The sequence below is a fragment of the Rhinopithecus bieti genome, unplaced genomic scaffold (genome assembly GCF_001698545.2).
Source record: "Rhinopithecus bieti isolate Rb0 unplaced genomic scaffold, ASM169854v2 scaffold_48488, whole genome shotgun sequence".
Lineage (NCBI taxonomy): Eukaryota > Metazoa > Chordata > Mammalia > Primates > Cercopithecidae > Rhinopithecus > Rhinopithecus bieti.
Genome location: NW_016819066.1, coordinates 28,736 through 39,988, shown reverse-complemented (window position 1 = coordinate 39,988; position 11,253 = coordinate 28,736). Strand labels below are relative to the sequence as shown.

Sequence of the window (11,253 nt, the reverse complement as noted above, 5' to 3'; positions counted from 1 at the left end):
GGTAAAGGCACTGTCGGGTATACGCTACTGGTGGCATTGGGGGGTGGAGGTAGGGTGCGCTATTGAGGGCAGGACTGGCCGTGAAGCGGGGGCGAGTTCGGTGCTATCAGGGGCTGCACTGCTGGGGGCAGTCAGCAGAGTTGGCAGCAACAGTGTGGCATCCAAGGAAGGAGCGCTTCTCCTCTCCCTGGACTCCACACTCCAGAGGGCCACCTACTCTTGCTCATACTGGAGCACGGCAGGCGCGCAGTGTTTCCATGGGAATCCTGAGCGTGGCAGAGCCCCCATACCCACTGTGGCTCCTGGGCCCATGCACTCGGGGTCTGTGCCTTAGAGGCTGTCAGGCGCCCCAGGTATGGAGTAGCAGACACCATGGGGGACAGGGCCCTGTGCATGGAGGCATCTGGAACAGGAATTGGCACCTGGGTGTGGAGGGCTGGCTGGGTCTGAATTTTTCTGCTGCTCCTGTTCCCTGAGGAGTGCAGCCCCGGTGGGCCCAGTGGTTCCTGTGGAGTGGGGAGCTGGGCGCTGTGGTGTCTCCAGCACCTACTCCAGGCCCCAGTTCCTGGCCAGCTTGGGCCAAAAGGAGAGGCTGAACTTTGGAGGGTGGGTGCGAGTGCCTTTGCTGAAACTGACCCCTGCCACCCAGTCCCTGGCATGACAAGTTGAGGCTCTTAATGCTACCACCCCTTGCATCTTCCTCTAGGCTTTTCTGGCTTTGCCTGCCCAGCTGCTCTGTGACAGGAGGAGGAGACACCTGGAGCCTGTGACACCACAGCTTGCCTTGCTGAGGGTGGGTGGCAGCAATGGAGACTGCTGCATGCTGGAATNACCTACTCCAGGCCCCAGTTCCTGGCCAGCTTGGGCCAAAAGGAGAGGCTGAACTTTGGAGGGTGGGTGCGAGTGCCTTTGCTGAAACTGACCCCTGCCACCCAGTCCCTGGCATGACAAGTTGAGGCTCTTAATGCTACCACCCCTCGCATCTTCCTCTAGGCTTTTCTGGCTTTGCCTGCCCAGCTGCTCTGTGACAGGAGGAGGAGACACCTGGAGCCTGTGACACCACAGCTTGCCTTGCTGAGGGTGGGTGGCAGCAATGGAGACTGCTGCATGCTGGAATGGTAGGAGAGTGACCATGCTAGGAGGTCAGGCAGCTGCAGCCAGGATTGGGGGTCAGGCTTGCAGCGATGGCCAGGCTGCGGCAGTGGCCGGGTGGTAGAAGCCTTGTAGGGAGGGCTGTTGCATTGGCAATGGGCCTGGCTTTGCCCTGCTACTGCCGTGGACCTGGCCCTGTACTGCCCTGCCTTGCCCTGGCCATTCCCTACCCGGACTGTCTCGGCCCTGCCCTGCTCTGGTCCCATCCTGGTCTTGCCTTTGCACTGGCCCTTCCCTGAACCTGTGCTGGCCCAGCCTTGGCTCTGGCCCTGCCTCTTGTCCTGACCCTGGTCCTGTCATGGCACTGGCCCTCCTAAAGGTCATGGTCCTGCTCCTGTTCTGGTCTTGACCTGGCCTTGGGCATTTCCTGGCCCAGATTTGTCCTGGCCCTGCCTTGGCCCATCCCTGCCCTGGCCTCACCATGGCCTTGCCTGTTCTGCCCTCCCCTGGCACTGACTTTGCCCTGTCATGGGACAGTGGTGCCATTGACCTGCCTTACACTGCCCTGGTTGTGCCCTGGCCCTGCCTGACACTGGCCTCTCCCTGGACCTGCTCTGACCCTGTCTTGGCCTTTGCCCTGCCCTCACTATGGCCTGTCCCTGGCCTTGCTCTGACTTAGCCCGGGCCCTGGCCCTAGCCCTGGTCCTGTCATATCCCTGGCCTTGCCGTTATCCAGGCCCTGCCCCTGCCTCTGCCCTGGCCCCAGCCTGGAACCTAGTCCTGTCAAAGACCTGCCCCGACTCTGCCATGGCCCTGGCCCTGCTCTGCCTTGGTCCTGGCCCTGACCCAGACCCTTTCCTGGCTGTGCCCTGGCCATGGCCTTTCCCTGGCCCTGAGTTGGCAGTGGTCTGCCCCTGGTCTTGCCACCACCCTGCCCTGCCGTGCTCTGGATGTGTCATCAGCCGGCCTGGCCCTACCTTGTCCCTCACCCTAGTCTTCGCTAGGCCCTGCTCTGGACATGGCCCTACCCAGACCTGGCCCTGACCCTGGCCCTGGCCTTTGTCCTTCATAGCCCTGGCCCTGAAGTGGACTTGGAGGTGTCCTGGCCCTGGAGTGACCTGGCTCTGCCTTGGCCTGTCCTTGCCCCGCCCCTACCATCACCTTGCCCTGTTCTGCCCTGTCCTAGTACTGACCCGGCTGTGGCATTGCCCTGCCATACCCTTCCTTGGCTGTGCCCTGGCTCGATTCTGGCCCTGCCCCGCACTGTACATGCCATGACACTACCTCAGCCTTGGCACTAGCCTTGCTGTTTCCTGGCATCAGCCCTGCTCTCTCTATGGACCGCCTCTTGTGTCCTGTGCTGGCCATTCCATGCCCTGCCCTGCCCTGACTCAGCCCTGGCCCAGCCCTGGCCTTGGCATTGCCCCTGGTCCTGCCATATTTCTTGCCCTGTCCCTACCCTGGCCTTGGCCCTGACCCTTACCTTGCTCTGGCCCTGCCCTTGCCCTTACGCAGCCCCTGGCCCTGTCATGGACCTGCCCTGGACCTGTCCTGGCCCTGGCCCTTCCCTGCTTCAGACCTTGCCCTGGTTCTCCCCTGGCCCTGCCCATGAAATGCCTGGCCCTACCCTGGCCTTGCAGTGCTCTGGCCCTTGCCCTGACTCTGGTCCTGTCACTGGAAAAACCCCAGCCCTGTTGCTCATCTTACCATGGCCCAGACCTTGCCTTGGCCCTGCCCTGACACTGTCCTGGACCGTGGCTATGCCAAGAACCTGAACTGTTGTTGTCCTTGTTTTGCTCCTGTCCTGAACCTGGTCCTGCCCAGGCCTTGGCCATAGCCCTGTCCCTACCCTGGCTGTTCCCTGGCCCTGCTCAGGTCTTGGCACTGGCCTGGCCCTGCCCTGCCTTGGCCCTATGCTTTCCTGGCCCTGCCTTGCCTGCCCTGGTCCTGCCTTGGCCCTACTCTAGCTTTGACCCTGCCCTGGCCCTACCTTGGCCTTCACCCTAGCCTTGCCTGGGCACTGTGCTGGACCTGGCCATAGCACAGACCTGGTTGTGGCCCTGGCCCTGCCATGGCCCTGTCCCAGACCCTAGCCCTGCCAGGTACCTGTCCTGGCTCTGCTCTGGGCCTGGCTTTGTCCCTGGTTCTTAGATGACCCTGGCCCTGCCCCTGCCCTTGCCCTGGCACTGGCCTTGGACATGTCTGTGGTCCTAACCCCAGCCCTGCCCTGGAGCTGTCACTGTCTTGGCCCTGCCCTGGCCCTGGCCCTGGCCCTGGCCCTGCCACAGCCATAGACCTGCCCTGGTTGGTCATATCCTGCCTTAACCCAGTGCTACCCTGGGCCTTCTCCACCCTGCCCTGGCTCCGCCCTGCCTTTGGCCCTGCCCTGACTCCACCTTGGCCCTCACACTGGCCCTAGTGCAAACCTGGTCCTTGCTCTGCCCTTCGCCTTGCATTGACCACTGCTCCTGAGCCTGGTCGTGCCGTGGCCCTGGGCCTGCCAATGATCCTGAGAGTCCTGGCCCTGGCCCTGTCTTGGGCCTGGCCCTGTCTTGGCCCTGCCATGACCCTGGCCCTGAAGTGGATTTGAAGGTATCTTGTCCCTGATTTAATCTGGCTCTGTCTTGGCCCATCCCTCTCCTGCCCCTACCCTGGCCCTGCCCCTTCCATGGCCGTGCCCCTTCCCTGGCTCTGACCTGGTCTTGTGCTTACTCTGACCGAGACCTTGGCCCTGCCTCAGCCTTGTCCTAGACCTGACCATGGCCCTGTCCCTGCCCTGGGCCGGCGCTGGCACTGGCATGGACCCTGGACCTGGCTCTTGGCTACTTAAGGTCATACCCTGGCCCAGCCCTCATCCTGACCCTGTCCTGGCCCTGATTTGCCCTGGCCCTACCCTGGCACGCTATTCTGGCCCCACCCCTGACCCTGTCTCTGTCCTGGCTCTAGCCAAGTTGCTGGTCCTGCCATGGCCATGTTCCTGACATTGCCCTTTCCTGGCCCTGGCCCTGCCCTGGCCCTGGTCTGCACCCCGGCCCTGCAATGGACCTGCCTTGGCCCTGCCTAGACCCTGGCTCTGGCCCTACCTCTGCCCTGGCCATACCCTTGCCCTGGCCTGGACTCTGGTCCTGGTCATTGTCCTGCCCCAGCCATGGCCCTGGCCCTGCCCTGCCTGTACCCTGTTCTATCCTGGGCTGGCCCTGCCGTGGCCTGGTCTTGCTACTGCCCTGCCCTAGCCTGCCTTGCTTGTGCCCTAGATCTGCCCTGGCCTTTGCTCTTGTCTTGGTTCTAGCACTGACTCAGCCCTGAACCTTCCCTGACCTTGCCTCAGCCCTGGCACTGCCCTGGCCTTGCTTTGGCATTTGCCCTACTCTCTCTAATGCCTGGCTCTGGTCCTGCCCTGCTCTGCTCTTGTTCTGCCCTGGCAAAGCCCTGGCCCTGGCCCTGCTGTATCCCTGGCCCTGGTCCTGCCCTTATGCAGGCCTGACCCTGCCACTGCCCTGGCTTTGACCTGGACCTTGGCCATACAGTGACCCTGCCTTGACCCTTTCCTGGCCCTGCCAAGGACTCGCCCTGGCTCTGTCATGGCCCTGGCATTATCTTGGATTTCCATGTGCCCTGTCCCTTATTTGCCCCGGCCCTTCCCTGGCTCTGCCCTTCCACTTCTCTGGGGTAGGGGGACAGGGTCAGGACCAGGCCAGGGCAGGGTCAGGATCAGGGTAGGGCCTTGGTAAGGTCTGCAGATGGGAAGGGCCAGGACAGCGGCAGGGCCAGAGAAAGGTCAGTGCCACGGATATGGTAAGACTAGGGGTAGAGCCAGCACTAGGGCTGAGCCAGGGCAGAGCAGGAGAGATTACATTAGGCTATTATTTATAAATTTTGTTTTAGATTTTTAAGATAACTATAGTAGCAATAATAATATCTGTACTATGTTGTTTGTAATAGCAATATTTATTTGCAGTAAATAATTACTAAATTTTAATTTATACTTTCCTTGCTTCCGGTAGTGTTCTATTGGGAATTTCTCCATGGAAGTCAGGAACACATGGGAACTGTGATGATCCATGCAGTACAGGTTTGTTATGTAGGTGTCCAGTGTTATTTGAGTAAAACCCCCTGATTCTCCTAGGAGAGGTGTGAGAAGCCTGAGCTGGTTCAGGAAGCAAGACACATCTGTGTAGACCTCAGTTCCTGTGGCTGTGGATGGGGCCACTGGAGGTGCTTGCCACTCATGGCCTGTGGTGGTGGGGACACAGGCTCCCTGGGAGGTGGGAGCCCAACTGCTGTCTCTGTCTCTGATGCCCTTGTTTTTGACAGGACAGTTGTGGCCCTTGGGGGTGGTTTTGGGGCTGCAGGCCAGGGCTCTCATTTCTCTGCTGTTTTCTTGGTGGTAGTGACTCCTGTGGTAGCAGGAAGGCACATTCTTCTGGGCTTAGAGGTCGCCTTTGTGGCAATTGATCTCTGAGGGACCACATCCCTGCTGAAGCCCCAATTTGTCCACCAGGATTTGCCCCACAACTCTGATGAAGGCCTGGGCTTCATTAGTCATGCTGCCATAAACAACCTTGCTGGATCAGACTCCTAGCTCTGGACAGCATCTGCCCTGGGCTTGCCTTTCTGAAGTATGTCTTCCTGCCCTGCACCTCTTTTCCTGGGGTGTAGACTGTCAGGGGAAGTCAGGGACCCTGAACGGAGGGACCAGCTGAAACCATGGCCGAAGAACATAAATTGTGAAGATTTCATGGACATTTATTAGTTCCCTAAATTAATACTTTTATAATGTCTTATGCATGTCTTTACTGCAATCTCAACATAAATTGTGAAGATTTCATGGACATTGATCACTTCCCCAGTCAATATTCTTGTAATTTCCTATGTCTGTCTGTACTTCAATCTCTTAATCCTGTCATCTTCATAAACTGAGGATGTATGTTGCCTCAGGACCCTATGGTGACTGTGTTATCTGCACAAATTGTTTGTAAAGCCTGTGTGTTTGAACAATATGAAATCTGGGCACGTTGAAAAGAACAGGATAACAGCGATTTTCAGGGAACAAGGGAGATAACCATAAAGTATGACTGCCTGTGGGACCAGGTAGAACAGAGTCATATTTCTCTTCTTTCAGAAAGCACATAAGAGAAATATCGCTGATTTCTTTTCTCAGCAAGGAATAACCCTGGGAAAACGAAAGCATTCCCAGGGGGAGTTCTCTAAAATGGCTGCTCTGGGAGCATCTGTCTTATGCAGTGGTAGATAAGGGATGAAATACACCCTCGTGTCCTGCAGCATCCCCAGGCTTGCTAGGATTAGGAAATACTAGCCTAGCGAATTCTGGTCAGACCAGTTGTCTGCTCTCAAACGCTGTTTCCTGTTAAGATGTTTATCAATGACAATGCATACACAGTGGGACATGAAACCTCCTCAGCAATTCTAATTTTGCCCTGGCCTTGTGATCTTGTTCTGCCCCCATTTGCCTTGTGATATTTTATTGCCTTTTGAAGCATGTGATCTCTGTGACCCACACCCTATTCAGACACTCCCTCCCCTTTGAAATCCATAATACAAACTTGCTGGTTTTGCAGCTCGGGGGGATCATGGAACCTGCCAACATGTGATGTCATCCCCGGACACCTAGCTGTAAAATTTCTGTCTTTTATACTCTTTCTTTTTATTTTTCAGACCAGCCAACACGTAGGGAAAATAGAAAACAACCTATGTTGAAATATTGGAGCTGGTTCCCCTGATAGTAGACCCTGTGAACGGTGATTGATCTTTCTCCAGAAGTTGCACTCTGGTGGTGCCTGTCCCTTCTCTGGCTGAGGCTGGTCATATTTCCTTTATTGTTTGTCTCCTATTTCCCTGGCATGGGCAGGGTGGCTCCTCCAACTGGCTTCAGAGATCCTGGGTCCCTTGCACCTATGTCCCTGCTCACCTGGTCTGGGCCTCCTGCAGGCCTCGCCCTTGTACACAGAGCCCAGCATCTTCTGACTCTTCTGTGGGGCCTTCACTTTTGGGCTCACAGGCTCCTGCTGCCCCAGTCTGTCACCTCCCTTCCATAGGAGGGCACATGGCCCCTGGGAAGCTGTCGTGTTCCTCTTACTGAACACACTCTGGGAGGTGGACAGTGGGGCATTAGTGGGTGGCCTGTCTATGGCTGGGAGCATGTCCACTTTGTGTCCTGGAAGGCACAGGTCTGTGGGGCCCTCCTGGAGGAGGATGTTGGAGACACGGCCTGGCACCTGCTCCTCTGAGTCCACCTGCACTGTGAGTGCAATCTCATTGAACGCCTGTGCTTTCAGACACAGCTGCCCTGGATCCTGAGCAACACAGATTGTACACACTGAGGTCTACAGACACCAGTCTACACTAGTGTAGACACTAGTGGTCCCCACAGCCCCTGTGCTCCTCAGCTCCACCTGAACGCTTCCTGAACTTGCCCTCACACTGGCTCCCAAGGTGGCTTCCCAAGCAGGGGGCTTCTCCTCCTCAGCCTCCAGTGCTTCCAGGGTGTCTTTGGCCCTTGCCCACTGGGACCCTATGCAGAACTCTTGCAGGGCTCTGTTATGACAGGAGTTTCCTGGGGACATGCTCTCAATCTCAAGCCATGCCTCATTCCCAGCCATTTCTGAACCCCTCAAGGTTGGATTTCCCAGACCTCAGGACAGTCCTGCTCTGCCAGGTTCTGCCTATAAGGCTGCACATGGGGGACTGAGAAGACGCCCTGTCCTCCTGTCCAGTCGGAGAGGCCTCTGATTGCTCATGGGTGTCAGCTGACTGAGACCCTCTTGGAGCCCTCTGGCCTTCCTCCTGCTCAGGTGGTGGGGCAGGGACAGGGGAACTCACAGTGGTGCTGACTTGCCTGTTGTTCTGTTGTCTCCTGGACCATTCTGGGGAGGTTTTTCCAGTAAAATGACAAACTTGGCTACAGATTCAACCCGAGATTTCCAGAAGGCCCAGAGGGGAAATGTCAAGTGTGGGAGGGGTGGGAGCTGAGCCTTACCTGACTGGACATTTATGGACTATAGGGACTGGAGGTCTGGACCCCACCTGTGCCTCACACGGAACCTGAAAAATGTGCTTCCAGCATCTGCCGGGTTCAGGGATGAAGGAAGGAAAGCTCCTGGGAGGTGTTCACGTGGTCTTTCCCACCCCTCCAGGATGCCAGCTTCCCCAGTTTCCTGTGGGTGTCAGACTTGGGAACAGCATGTTTGGCCATGAACCAGGAGTGACACACAGACACGGGGATCCAGCTCTCCTTGATCTCCCCCACCTTCCTGTCCAGATGGACCTGCAGCTTGTTTTCCAAATGCTTTCTGTCGGGGCCCCAGGGTGTGGAACTTACTGATTGGTACTTCCAAGGCTTCCTGAAGTCACCGTCTGCCTCTTCCTTGTCTTTCTCCAGAACCTTCACTGAATTCCTTCCTGTGCCTTGATCCTGGCTTGGTTGTGCCTCTAGTTTGGACCCTAAGCACCTCTTCCCAGAGAACCTCCTGAGCCCTGTCTTCTGCATATCCTTCCTGCCCTTACCTGCAAATTCAGAAGCCTGGGAGGGCAAGAGGACCCCCTGTGTGTCTTCTGCCTGACCCTGGGGCCTCCCTGGGAATTCCCCCTCAGGTTGCAGAGGTCTCCAGATGGAATCTGCTGGGAGGGCCATGGGACTGCTCCTTTCACATGGCACTACTTCCTTGCCACCGGTGCTCTGGGATCTCAGTGCTGGAGGCAACCCCAGAAAGAATGGAGGCTGACTGGGGCCTCTGGAAAGCTGACCTCTTCTGGGGAAGGTGGGCAGTGGGCTGGCTCAGGACAGCCTGAGAATTTTTTAGGAGAAAGGGAAAAGCCCTCTTCCACTTTGGTCACTTCTGCAAGGGCCATTCAAGATACTCCATTCCATTGGGGATGACACACTGTGCCTTCTCATTGGATGTAGGGCAAGATGCCCCACAGAACCTGATCTGGGGTGCAGAAGAGCATGGTAGGCTTGGGACAGGGGGTGAGAAGTGGGACTGCTTCTGGATCCCAGCCAGAGGTGGGGGCTGGGACTGGGGCCAGGTTGAAGTGAAAGGTTGGAGCTGGGCCATGTGTGGGGCTGGGGCTATGCCTGGGAAAGCTGTGAGGATGCCTCAACCTCAGGTTCACCTTGAAGAGAAGTAGAGGCTTTATCCAATGGTACAGAGTACACATTCTGTGAGGAAGGGTTCCTAGAAACCCAGGCCATGGCCACCAGGGACTCCCTATTGAAAGAGGGGAGAAGAGGTCTCAGAAGAGCTGGCTGAATTTCCACTGTAAGTGGTCCCCCATGGACTTGGCATCAGAGACCTGCTGAGGACCAGGCAGCTGCTGTGGTTGGTTTGTCACATTCCAGAAGGGATTTAGAGTCGTGATGTCCCACTCCTTCCCCAGTGATGTCATCTGCAGGTAGTCTGCCTGCCCCCTTTCTTTCTCCTGCCACATCTTCATCACTGCTCTATTGGTGATGAGAGTTTCCAGCCACTTCTGCATGTCGAGGTGGATGAATGTGCAGGCACCTACCTCCATCTGTCTGGGTGTGGGGTCTCCCCAGAAGGAAGCCTCTAGGGGGTGGTCAGGAAGATGCTGTTGCTGAGATTTGCTATGTGAGCAAATGGAAAGGCCCCAGGTGGTGGCAGCCTCCCTCCAGCAGGAGAGGTCCCAGATGGGATCACTGGAGCACCCAAAGCCAGAGATCACCCTGGTTGGAGAAGGCAGCCCCTGGTTGTGTAAAAGGCAGCTCTGGGGAATGGGGCATATTGTGAAGCCACACTGAAATTCAGCCAGGCTGGAGTTGGGTGGAGGTGGAGAGGAGGCCACGGGAACATGGGGCTGTGGTGAAGGAGGAAAAAGCACATGTGGCTGAGGTGCAGGGTGTTTTAGGGGTAACAAGGGCTCTGGTGACCTGGAGGTACTCAGGGTTGAGGGTGGTCAAAAACGCTCTAAGGTGGTCGTTGTGCCTGGTGATAGGGTGGAGGCCAGAGTAGCTGGGAGAGCCCTTGGGGACAAGCTGGTGGGAGATGGACATTGCATGCATTTCCCATGCAGTTGGTGGGCCTTAGCAGGTGCTGGTTGGTACATGTCACCCAGGGGGTCTCCACATAAGGGTAGGTGAGAGCCACCCTCCCCAGTGAGCTTTCTCAGGTGGCTACAGTAGACATGAGGCACAAGCTGCAGCTAGGGGCAGGTGGGGCTGGGAGGTCGGGAAGGCTAGGCACCTGGTGCCCACAGCTCCTCCACCTCCCCCACTGCTGACTTCACAAAGTTCTGTCTATGTCAGCCTCAGGGCTTCAGTCCATTCCTGTTCCCTTTCCAGGACCTCTCCCTCTCAGGTCACCACCAGGCCCTAAGGTTGCATCAGAGGCCGTGGTATAAAGGAGGACATGGAGGGAAGGGGGAGTCTCCTCATCTTTCCGGAGGGTTGGTCAGGCCCTCAGTCTCCCCCAGCTCCCTCAGGAGGATTCTGCAAGCTTGAAGTCAGGAGACTGGGTTATGGTGGGGAGGGCAGTGCCAGCAAACTTCACAGGAGGCTGAGTGGCTGTCTCTTTAGGGGATACCATGGGGAACTAGACCCTGAAACCCACACATCTGTGTCCAAGGCCACATGCCCCCAGTGGTGACAGCAAGGTGTGCACTCTGCAGAACTTTTGTCCTTTGCAAAAAGTGCTTCCATGTACATCCCCTCATGGGTGTCACAACCATCTAGTGGGGAGAGCAGACGGGGTGGTCTCTAAGAGGAGTCAGCCATGGCCGAGGAGAACAGCTGTCTGCATGGACCTGGAGCCTCCCTGACCTCCCCCCGTAACCTGGCAGGTCTTGGTGCCTTCCCCACAGCGCCCCCTTATGGACAATACCAGTTCCCGGGCCCAAGGTTTCATTCCCACAGATAATCTGAGGAGGCCCCGCGTTCTGATTTCCCTCCCAGGAGCTTCCTCTCAGGCCTCTGCAAACGACTTCCTCGGGGACAGGCGATGCTCAGTCACCTCTGGGGAGTCCGTGGAGCAGTAGAGCCTCACCTTTCAGAGCTAGGATCTTCTTCCTGCTCCTGGGCCTCCCAATCTCTTCCTTTGATGGTAAGAGGCAAGCAAGAGTGAGGGACTGGGACCAGTTCTCAGTTTCCTCTTCCCCCGGCCAGCTGCACACACGCAGTGCTCATGA

The 11,253-nt window shown here is 57.2% G+C and overlaps 1 pseudogene; it reads right to left on the bottom strand.

Moving 5' to 3' along the window:
* Window positions 1-5,244: 5,244 nt before the first annotated feature.
* Window positions 5,245-10,557, bottom strand: LOC108519285 (spermatogenesis-associated protein 31E1-like; annotated as a pseudogene).
* Between the last annotated feature and the right edge of the window lie 696 nt (window positions 10,558-11,253).